At 40.2% G+C, this 12,795-nt stretch overlaps 1 pseudogene; it reads left to right on the top strand.

Annotated features, from left to right (window-relative positions):
* Positions 1–10,274: 10,274 nt before the first annotated feature.
* LOC136239943 (uncharacterized) lies at positions 10,275–12,725 on the top strand (annotated as a pseudogene).
* Positions 12,726–12,795: the final 70 nt, after the last annotated feature.

Below are 12,795 nucleotides of genomic sequence, written 5' to 3'. Positions count from 1 at the left end.
TTGGTCAGGTATCTGTATACCACACACTTGTTAGCCAATAAATTAAGGCTATTATAGCACTGCACAACTCAACAATGAATATCAGACACTTTAGCTACACCCGTCAGTGATGTGCCCAGGTTTAGAAGAGTGGTGGCTACAAGAGATGGGGTTGGGTCCAGAAATAGGCACCGGCCTATTATGCCCAAAATTTTACCTATTATGCTTTTGAGCATTGCTCAAAAATTAAGCCTATTATGCTCAAAATTATGCTTTCAAAATCAAGATTATGCTCTAGAACTGACTGTTTTATTAGAGTATATCAGCCTTTCCTGACTGCTGTATGAAAGTGACTGCTCTATTAGAGTATCTCAATCTTATTTCTGCAAAGTGTGAATAACCAACAAAGAAACGGTTTAATAAGTTATATTACGTGTTTTTAAATATGAAATATACTATTGGCAGTGAATATTTGCTTTCTTTCAGGCACGCGTATTGTGCATTTTAATTAATTTTTCAAACATCATCCCTATTATGCTGGCATTATGCTTGATGCTTTTAGTCACCTATTATGTTTTAAATTATGCTGGCATAACCAGCCGATGCCTATCCAGAAATGTAGTGTGGGGGCCTTGACTTTGTATGTCAGAGGTGAATTTGTAGTGGTTGGTGAGTGGTAGTGGTGGCTATTTTATTTGAGTGGTGGTCGGTACTGACCACTGCAGGCACATCCCTGACTTGTCTAAATGATGCAAAGCAATACAATGGCTGGAGTGATTGGCACCACATCGTGCTGATACATGGAAAACACACTACTAATGAATAACTAACTATAAAGACAGTAATTAGTGAGCAAAATGGAAGATGTCCCACCCCAAGGGTGATCACATCTCCAGGGTATGTCCTATTGTGTTAACAACTGTCAGTGACTGGTTATCACTTCTAATGTAAAGTGATTGTTCTATTAGGGTATATTGTAGGATGGTATTCTTGGATGCTTGTTATGGAGAAGCAAGGTACATATACAACTACTACACAACTATACAGAGTGCTGGAAACAACAGCTCTGTAATATTGGTAGGGGGTGGACAGTATCGAGGTGGAAACACCATCTCATTTGTGTTTGGGTACAATCAAGGTACAAAATTGTACTCTACAATACCATACACTGTCCATCTTTTGAAGAATGCCACAAACTTGTATTTCATGACCTCATTAATAAGACCACCCCATGATAGTGACCATGTCAAGTAGTAGAGGAGGTGTGACAAACATGAGGTCATAGAATTTGTATAGAGAAATTAAAAAAAGACAACCTGCAGTCTACAAATACAACATAGGAAATTACATCAGTTTTACACCATTTTATTTGGGTTGCTGAAGTTGAAAACACTTAATGAAAAAGTTTACATTGTGTTTGATTGTTGGCCTGTCAAATTGTGTTGCAGCATTTACCTTTGGACCATACTGAATTAATATCATGTTTCATGGACTTGTTATTCTCTAGTAATGACTCAAAAAAATATACACAAATTGTAAGACTGCTTTATTAGAGTATTTATGACTGTTATCTTGATCATCACAGGTGAAGGAGCTACGTACTCTTTACTCTTTGCTTGAAGGGACACCCTTCAGCTGAGCACCAAGGACTGGGTACTCTACCATTTTCCAGGGACCTGTTCACACAGAGTTCTTAATGACTATGAATAGCTCTTTTACAGACTAAGTTATAAAAATTACCAAATTTGGGATAAGCATGAAGTCATGTGACAATCTTGTGGTATCACAAATTATGTGTTATGTCAATGATCAAGACTCATGTAAATCTCTTCTGAAATAGATATGATATTCCAATAACCGATAAATATCTCAAACAAAGCTGACAATTGAGGTAACAGACTTTCCTCAATGCTAATAATGACAGTGTGGGACTTTAGTTGACATTACAGTCATGTACATAACAGGCATCACTAGGATATCACTAGGATATTACTAGGACATTACTAGAGCAAAAATGACCATAAAATATGTTTCAATGTTTATCTGTATCTGCTGCTTGTTTAAACATGTTACTGATCTGATAATGATATACAAAAACAAGACTGATATAGCTGATAACCAATAGCTGATCCAATTATCTGTACACCTCTAGCAATACACTGACTGAGCCTCATTTCCCACTACATGTATGACTGTTTGTGTAATGTTTAGGTGTCTATAGTCATGTTAGCACTCTTTTCAATCATGTGATTTGTATTTATTTTTGGGTCTGCCAAAATACTGACCCACCACATCCATGAAACACAAGTCATAGCCTTAATGTGATCTATGAAATCTCTATTACTAAGCTTTGTCAAGCAGTGATGAGTGGTTTTCAAGGACCAACTCATCAATTATCAGCCAGGGAAAGCACCATTCAGTAAACCTCTAACTGTACAACTCAATAACTCACTTATCCTTCAGCAGACAACCTTGAAGCACACGGTACTATTACTAAGGAGAATTGAGATACTGTATGAGATTTTAAGCCATTGACTTATAGCTCACAAAGATTGAACATCCTTATAAAGTTGACTACAGGCTAATAAACATCACACATTGAACATTAATTGTCCATAATGACATCATCATTACAAATACCAGTCATCACACACCAGCTCTACTGGTCTTACTATTAATAACATGTTTTAACCCTTAAACTCTCATAGGCCAGAAAACTGGCCCAAATATGTACAAAGTGTTGTAACTTTTGAAGTATCCATCCTACGTATGGCTACGCAATTTACATCAGTCTACTTGCATGTGGATTAAAATGATAGTCTGAAATGGAAAATTTGAAGCAACAATATGGTACAATGGATCATGTGTGTGACACTAAAACTAGCCAAACCAATACTAGCAGTTCGTCCTACGACTACTAATGGATTATATGACAACTTACTGATAGTCTGATCACCAAAAATTGAAGTGATTCAGGTACTCAAGAAAATTGCTCTGAGAAAGATGACCAGGAAGTACAATAAAACACTTAAAGCACCACCTATGCTTGTGTGTACAAAAAATACAGCACTTAGGGGTATCTCAAGGTAAATACAGCACTTGGCTTCGCCTCATGCTGTATTAGCCTATTGACACGCCCCCTCGTGTTGTATTTTCCATACACATGCTTTAACTATAGCATATAATAAACCTAGCTCCTACAAACTCTGCAAATTATGGAAACAATACAAAAAAACTTCACATAACAAAATACAAAAAAGATATTTGTCCCAACAAGGTTTGGTTCTATATAATTTTATTTCTGAAAGGGATAAACCCCTTTATTCAAAATCAGTCAAAAATATTTGGTCTCAAAGGATCCATTATAGAGAGGCCCAGAACATAATATCACTTAGCTCACCACAAAGATGAAGGGGTAAGCATTATCACTGAGCTTCTTCATTAGAGTGATTTACATATAGCAGTGTCATCAGCTGAAGCTTTATACTCCCGTTGGAGGAAATATTTACACGTGCTTCTGAAAAGAGGATGGGGCTACATATTTCACATGATACAATAGCCACACCCACAAGATCCAGGTGGAAAGTCATCCCAAACACTTCCAAGTCTTTTCTCCCACATCTACATGAATAACATACACACTAAACTATACTAAATTCACAACATTTTTATTATTGTCTCATCCCAGCCTGTGTTACCATTTTACTCACTACATCAATGGTTTATTATACTGTACTATCAGTGGCTGAATGGAACGGGTAGTTGGAAAAGGCAAATACAGTCAGACACAGATACAGACGCGGACACGGATATTTTTAAAATACACTTTTACATATACAGAACAGTTATTTTTCATATAGTAGAGCGGCTTAGCAAAATATTGTGCACTTAGTGCAGAAAGTATGAAACTTTGCACATAGTACCTACCTACCATGAAGTGTATTTTGAGATGTGGAGCCATTGCAGATTTGACCTTTGGTGTCCTCTACAGTTCATTTTATGTTCAAAAATAGTGACCTTTGTCTATATATCACCCATACAAGACTCAATTTGTTCAAACTAGGTGCCAAATTGAAGATCTTTATCCAAGAAACAAGTTGATACTTGTTTTAAGTTTATAGCATATTCCATTTCAGAGTTATGACAATTTTAACCAGCAGCAAATTCATATAAAGTCAATCGCCCACACAATTACACCCTCTTTGTTTATTTAATTTTTAATGAGCAACATATACAACTAAAACATGGAGAGATATAAATGAGGGATAGGGGTTATGTAGAATACTCCTGTGAGATAAATCAACAAACGTCATAGTTTATGTAGTTTTGTCATCAGATATTAAACTCAAATTTGAGGTTGTTTATGGCTATAATTTGCTTCTGTATATATAACAATAGCATAAAACTCTAAGGTTGTGCATCTTACTATCAGTCATGTTTGTTGAAAAGCCTTAAAAGCCTTATACGTATCTAACATACTGTATTGATAGCTAATTTTGTGAATTGACTATAGGGAGATTATGGTGTCATGAACTATACCTACATCTTGTATTTCCTTAAATATCAAACGGTACGGTCGTATCGTTTAAGTAGGAATCCATGTGAAATTTTTGTGCGCCGCCCAAAATCCCGCCTTTAAAAATCATCCTAGAGATATCTTACGAAACGAAAATCACCTTTACGGAATAGTACTAGTCCATATAATACATAAAACAGCATTAAATACAACAAAACGCTTACAGGTGGCCGGATACAGAATTTTAAAAATCGCCAAACTTTGAATTTTAGACTGACTGCCTGACTGACTGACCACAGTCGCAAGCCTAGAGGCCAAACGAAGCAGTGCACAGCCACCATTTTACGCAACAATAACAAACTCACCAGTGGGATGTGCCTTTTGGGGTTCTGACGAGTGTGTGCCCTCTGCGCCTTGTCTTTTCTTTTATCTTCAATCAGGCTGCTTATCTTCTTCTTCATCCAACGAAACCATATCGAGGCGTTAATTTTCTGTATCAACACTTTCTTTAAGCAGCATAATAGACGCCACAAGATTATTTAAGGCACTTAGACTACATTACTGTACAGAGGAATAGATTATATTCCTTACTGATATAATCTATGATGGAGGGTACTGTACGGAGGTACTAGTACTAGATAACTTCACGATAGGTCACAAGATCACGTCCATTCTTCATTCTACGCATTATCGATCTATTGATTGAAACCACAATGACACACCCCTTTTGCACTAGCTGTATTTCAGTGACCACACACCTTCAATTTGGAAGGCTGACTCGACATACTCTATAATCAATCGAACTCTTTTTGGGCAAGTGTACATCTTGCAGGCAGCCTCGAGATACTTTAACACAACAGTCACCCTAACAGAACAGTCACATGTTCATAGCTAGCTGTATGCCTTAGCAAAAAAACTAAACAAACTAGTATATTAAAAATTATAAATTTAAAAATAAAGTAGGAATCCAAGCGATAAAAAGTAGTGAAACAATAGAAGAACGATGGTAGCTATTACAGCATAGCTCGGTGGGAAATTCCTACTTTGGCATTGAACACAAAATAATGGCTATATCATGCCAAAGTAGGGATTTCCCACCGAGCTATGCTGTAATAGCTACCATCGTTCTTCTCTTGTTTCGCTACTTTTTATCGCTTGGATTCCTACTTTATTTTTAAATTTATAATATACTAGTATATATTTGCCTTTAGAGAGACACACACCCAAGATGTGGTGGAGTCTGAGGGCATAACCAACTAGACAATTAATTTTGTGTTTCACAATTTGGTTCATGGCAAAATGTGTTCCATGTATGCAAGTGTAGCTAAAAAGCTAATGACTTTAAAAAAAGTATTTTCCAACGCTTTACAGCAATAAAAATTTAGCATACAGGTTTTAGAAACAGTACTATCAGTCAAACCTTCATCTAGGAAATGACTAATGGGGAGTCACAATGAGAGTAATGGAGGACGATGGTATAAATATTTTTTTGTTCATAGCTAGTTTACACACATGGAATCTAAAGGGAATTCCCTGCACCCAGGATATTTTAGACTCCCTCAGGTGCATTCTCAGCTACAACCTCTCAAGTACCTGAGAATGATGAAAAGCAATCTCATGCTTGGTATTCTCAGGTACAGTTCATGGCTATTGTACCTGGCAAAATGCACGTTTCATGTATTTCATTCAATATTACAGTTGTTGTTGATATATTCACTGAGATTTTGATTTATGGATTAAGGAGTTCATTTGTCAAAGGGGGTAAAAAAGCATCCCCACCCCAAATGAACTACTACAGAAACCCCCATGTAGTTAAAACTGTTGATAGAGCAACATACGTATAATTAGAGAAGAGGGTACATGCCCCACCCCTGCATATCTCTCCATTTTTTGGTTGTATATGCAACCTGCAGTGCTCATGATTAGCTTTAAAAATTTACAAAAAATGGAGTGGCAAACAAGAATGTAGATGAAGAGTGTAATTGCGTGGGCGGTTGGATTTATATTTGCTGCCAGTAAAACTTACCATAATCTTGAAATGGAATATGCTATGAACTTGCAACAAGTATCAACTCGTTTCTTGGATAAAGATCTTCAATTTGGCACCTAGTTTGAACAAATTGAGTCTTGTATGGGTGATATATAGACAAAGGTCACTATTTTTGAGCATAAAATGAATTTTAGAGGACACCAAAGGTCAAATCTGCGATGGTTCCATATCTCAAAGTACACTTCATGGTAGGTAGGTACTATGTGCAAAGTTTCATACTTTCTGTACAAAGTGCTCATTTTTGCTAGCTAAGCCGCTCTACTACTACCTAAAGTTTTTTTTCTTTACAGCAGCATTCGCTTCCAGACCCAGGTGTCGATCTTTTCATAGTGCTTAACCATTTATAAGCGCACGTGTGAAGGACAGACTAGCACTCTAAAGACATATAGTGTTGTACACGTGCTCTAGAAATCTAATTCAGTGTCATAGAGATTAAGCTGGCATGTCCCAACCTAATCTCATAGGCCAGGTCCTTGAAACCCTCAACGCTTGGTATAAGCGCCTGCGCCTTATACTAAAAAGCATAAGATTGTGGATTTGGCCTGCTAAGCTAAGTTGCATGGGGCATACAAGATAATCTCTACAATTATATAGCTCTGTATTAGACTTTAGAACATGTGTACAACACTGTATGGTCTTTGGCATTCTGTGGAGTGCTGGTCTAGTTCTTCACACGTGTGCTTATAAATGGATAAGCACTATGACAAGATCGATGCCCGGGTCTGGAAGCGAAGACTGCTGTAAAAACAATGTTAGGTATGAAAAATAACTGCTGTATAAATGTAAAAAGTGCTTTTTGAAAATGTCCGTGTCCGATCATATTTGCCTTTTCCAACTACCCAAATGGAACTATTAAGAAACTTTTTAACTAGCTAGAGCAGACTAACATTCTGAGTCATGTGACCTATCTACTTTAGCTATCTGGCTGGTTAGTAAAACAATTTGCTTGTCCTCCTATTTTGAATATTAATGGCTGAAACTAATAATCAAGTTTACGAGAGTATGTGTGAGATTAATGAGAATTAGTAAGTGTTCCTCGCATACACAAACAACAGTGCTGATAGCTTAGCAGATACTTAAATCCACAAAAAGCTGAACACCCCTTAACTGAGGACACCTCTTTACAAAGGGCAAAAATAAATTTTCCAGTGATGTCCATCTTAAAGGGGTTCCATTGCATATTCCACATCAAAACACAACATGAGAATCTATCAAAATTGTCAACATTTAGCACCTTTTCTGTCCTCTTTGTCTTCCTTCCCAAACAAATTTGGGTCAACAAGCAACACTCCATCTGTAAACAACATTTCCCTAAACCAGTAAACAAAACATGTAAAAACAATTGTACCTTGGTAAATTGATTGACGAAATCACGTTTGTGACATTTCCCCAAATACACCGTTGTGACCTGTTTAGCATTTGTGTCTTAACTGCATGTACCTTTCTGAAAGCCCAGAGAATTCTTGAGGGGTACCATCACAAATGGTATGTATGGTCAAGTAGCTAACAGTCAGTTTCTTCTAAGTTGTCAACCACAGTCCTCATCAAGGCCTTACACTACTTGTATGGCTCACCACAAGAACTGCGACCAACAGCCTGTAAAATCAAAAGTATTATACTACAGTTGGCCATAACAGAGAAATTCATCAGTGCATTCATGTGGCAACATAACTACTGTGAATAACAAGTCTCCCGTCATGGCTGATAAGATGGGTAGGTAAAAAAGTAAAAACAGCGGACCCTGGAATTGAGGAGTCATGAGGAAAAGTTTCCTACACCACAAGATGCCTTGTAGCACCTCCTAACAATATGTACACATGTCCTCCACACTCTTTCATCCATTACAAACTAATATTGGTTGATCACAAATCAGCTAAACTTTCCTACTTTATGCTAACTCATTGTTGGGTGATATAGAGGGCGGTAATGGTGGTATACTTCATCACATTTGTAATTGAACACTACAGAAGATAGACATGACAAATCTCAAGAATGACTACTCCAGTTTTACTCAAGCGTTGCTACATCCCAAACGAAAATGGATGAATACTTGCAAGCTAAATGGGTGCCACGCCCTTTAAAAATCAGTTTTTAATCGCTTGCACTCTTGCGAGATGACAAAACTGGATGAAATTGGTGCCACACCCTAGCTTTTTAATCGCTTGCACTCTTAATCTCTACTAGCTGCAGCCTTGAATTGTCTACTGATGTATTATTTTCCATGTAAGCACATGTGATGTAATGTGGATAAGTCTCACAGGAAAATAGAGTGTGGCTACAATGGTCATGTGATCCACCTATTAACACCTAGTACACAGTAAAAAAAGCTCATAAAACATCCCAGATACTACACCAACCTATTTTCCCTTTCCATGAATGACGATGATTTGGTGTTGTCAGGTTACAGGTAATGTTAGTGCCCCATTAGTGTAAAGTTGTCAATCCTCACCCTGCTGTTGTAGCCAGCTGTATGGTCTCGCCCTGTTTGGGGACACCTCCTTCTAGTTTATACTGAAGTTGGTCCATCTGTCATTGACCAGTTTGGTGATCATCTGCTGGGGTGCTCTCATGGTCCCTTGAGGATCCAGCGTCATAATGCTTTAGTGTCTGTTGTACACCATGCCTTGCTCCAAGATCACCCTGGTGTTCTTAGGGAGCAAGGCATTCCATCTGACCGATCTCGTCCTGGCGACATATACCACCCTGACTTTCATCTTGGTCGTCCTGCCTATTTTGATCTCTCCGTCAGGAGTACCACTCAGTCTGCTGTCATATCTTCTGCTTCTTCTCAGGCTGGGGTGGCTGCTGCTGTTGGTGAGATAGCTAAAGACAACCAATACCAGGACATTGTGAATGATAACGGAGATTTTATCCCTCTTGTATGTGAGACCTTTGGTGTTTGGTCACCATATGCCCTATCAATTTTAGGATCCATAGCTGACAGAACAACTGTTAGAAACGGTTTACCTCGAAAGTTTGCTAGGCGCCAACTTCTCCAGCAACTGTCTGTGACTTTGTGGAGGTACAATGCAAAAATGATACTCCGCCAGTATTCGCTTACTGCTGAGGACGAATTTCCTGACTTTGACCATAGATATTATAGTAACCAATATCTATGCTTTGACATTGGTTAAGTTAAGTACGTATAGGTAGTAATAAGTATATAGTTAGGTAATAAGTAGTAGTATGTTGTAGTTTTCAGTATGTACGTGTGTTATGATCATCATGATCACAAAGTCTCTCATAACATCTTGACCACTCTCATTTATATCAAAGCCGAGATCAAAGCCGAGATCAAAGCCGGAACGAGGAGACCACTAGGGGTAACACGTCACTCAACAACTCGCTCGTAGATTACACTGCACACAAAGTACTCCTACTCTCAAACTAAATCATCTCATCAGCCCAGCTGTCCATTGTCACAGCATAGATACTATGGTCACAGTGAGAGGTTCGATTGTGGCGCCATAGATGGTGGCACACAGTCTAATTATAAGGATAAACTTAATAGAGAATTTTTTTGTTATTTTTGCGGTACAGCTAGCTACGCCCTTTTCATTCTTGTAATTTTTGGTCACGTGAAAACGATGGCGAGTGGTGGTGTAGAGAAGGAATGGCAAGATTGCTGAGTTGCTGAATGAAGGAACAGTTATACAGCAACGTCTTTGTGCACAATCTAAGAACTCTACAGATAACACTGAACATTTGTGCCGTCGATTTGCTAACCACATGTTGCGTGGCAATGTGAAGGCTGCTATCAATCTCATTGATTCCACCGAGCGTTCCGGCGCTCCAATGAAACTAGATACACCTCTGGATCCAGACTCTCCTTCTTGGACCGTTTATAATGAACTTTTGAAGAAACATCCTCAGTGTCAGCCTGCTTACCCTGATATCCTCAAGCCATTGTCAAATAATGATGAAAAATTTCATCCAGTGATTTTTGATGCCCTGGATGGGACTGTGATTCGTCGTGCTGCCCTTCGAACTCAGGGCTCTGCAGGCCCATCTGGACTGGATGCCTATGGATGGAGACGCCTTTGTACCTCATTCCAGCGGGCATCTGATGATCTGTGTAACTCTCTGGCACTGGTTGCTCGCCGTTTGTGCATCTCCTGTGTTGATCCTGGTGGTATCGATGCTTTGGTGGCATGTCGTCTCATTGCCCTCAACAAATGCCCCGGAGTACGTCCTATTGGAATAGGCGAAGTGGTGAGACGGATCATTGCCAAGGCTGTTTTGCTGATCATTAAGCTGGACATTTTGGAGGCAGCTGGGTCACTTCAGCTGTGTGCGGGGCAGGATGCGGGCTGTGAGGCAGCTGTCCATGCCATGAGATCCATCTATTCTGATCCATCAACAGAAGGGGTGTTGTTAGTGGATGCTTCAAATGCATTCAATTGTCTTAATCGTCAGGTGTCACTCCATAATATGCAGTCATTGTGCCCTCCTCTTGCCAACATTCTCATTAACACTTACCGGAAAGACATCCCCCTGTTCATTGATGGTCGCCATATACTTTCTTCTGAGGGAACCACACAAGGCGATCCTTTAGCTATGGCTATGTACTCCATCAGCGTTACACCATTAATTGCCTCACTGCAGGATCCCCATGTGGCACAAGTCTGGTTTGCCGATGATGCGACGGCTGGGGGCACTCTGCGGGGCCTGCATGACTGGTGGTGTAAGCTCAAGGACCTTGGCTTCATGTATGGGTATTTTCCTAATGCTGCGAAGGCATGGTTGATTGTTAAACCAGAACGTTTAGACGAAGCCAAACAACAGTTTGCTGGCATGGGAGTGAGCATCACTGTAGAGGGCAAACGTCATCTTGGAGCTGCTCTTGGTTCCCGCGCCTTTACTGAGGCATACATTACTGAGAAAGTCGAGTCATGGTCCCGTTGTGTTCGCCGGCTGGTTAATATTGCAAAAACTCACCCTCATGCTGCGTATGCTGCATTTACGCATGGCTTGTGTAGCAAGTGGACCTATTTTGTGCGTACCATCCCAGCAATCTCCTCCCTTCTCGAACCACTGGAAGACATCATCTCTCTTCAACTTTTGCCCGCACTGACTGGGAGATCTATTAGTGATGTGGAGAGGGCTCTTTTTTCCTTACCTGTTAGACTGGGTGGTCTTGGTATCTGTGATCCCAAATCTCATTCTGATGCTGAGTTTGATTCTTCTGTGAAGATTACCTCTGCGCTTGTTGCTTTGATTGTTCAGCAGGAGCTAACATTTAGCATTGACTCCTTGGAGGCCCAACGCTCGGCTAAGTGTGAAGTTGTGCGAATGAAGCATCGAGCGCATGATGAAGTCGCTGCCACTTTGTGTCAATCATTACCAGTTGGTCTGCAGAGGATTGTGGCACTGTCTAGCGAGAAAGGGGCCTCCTCTTGGCTTTCCGCTTTGCCTGTAGAGGAGCATGGTTTTGCTCTGCATAAGGGTGCCTTCCGTGATGCTCTCTGCTTACGCTATGGGTGGCTCCCATCTGGATTGCCAACCCAGTGTGTTTGTGGTCAAGGATTCTCTGTGGACCACTCCATGAACTGCCCTACAGGTGGCTACCCCACCCTTCGGCACAACGAACTTAGGGATTTTACTGCTGCCATCCTGTCAGAAGTCTGTACTGATGTGTGTGTTGAGCCCCCTTTACAGTCTCTCTCTGGTGAAACACTCACATACGCTACTGCAAATCGTGAGGATGGAGCATGATTGGATGTTTCAGCTGTTGGGTTCTGGGGTGGTCACCACCAAAGGGCTTTCTTTGATGTTAAGGTGTTTAATCCAACTGCTTCGTCATACCGTGCTACACCAGTGGCTTCATTGTATCGGAGATTTGAAAAGGAGAAACGTAGGAAATATGAGCAGAGGATTAGGGAGGTTGAGATGGGTTCATTTACCCCATTAGTCTTTTCAACGTTTGGTGGAATCAGTGGATGTACCAGCATTTTTTACAAACGTCTAGCCTACTTACTGTCCCTGAAGAGAGAAGTTCCCTACAGCAGCGCGATGTCTTGGCTACGTTGTCGCATCAGCTTCTCGTTGCTCCGCTCAGCGATTGCGTGCCTTGGGGGGGGCGCTCCCACAGTGGTTGTCCCATCAGCCATAGGGCACTTGACCTTGTACTATCAGAGGGTCGGGTGCCTTCCCCCTAATTATTTAAATTGCTCCCTTTAATCTCAGTCCAATTTTTGTCTAGCACTTCAACATCTAGTGCTAGGGGTGGTGGCAAGGGGTGCTGGTTACC

The sequence above is a fragment of the Dysidea avara genome, chromosome 12 (assembly GCF_963678975.1).
Source record: "Dysidea avara chromosome 12, odDysAvar1.4, whole genome shotgun sequence".
Taxonomy (NCBI): domain Eukaryota; kingdom Metazoa; phylum Porifera; class Demospongiae; order Dictyoceratida; family Dysideidae; genus Dysidea; species Dysidea avara.
The sequence above is the reverse complement of the archived record's forward strand: the minus strand, read 5'-3'. Positions and strand labels throughout refer to the sequence as shown.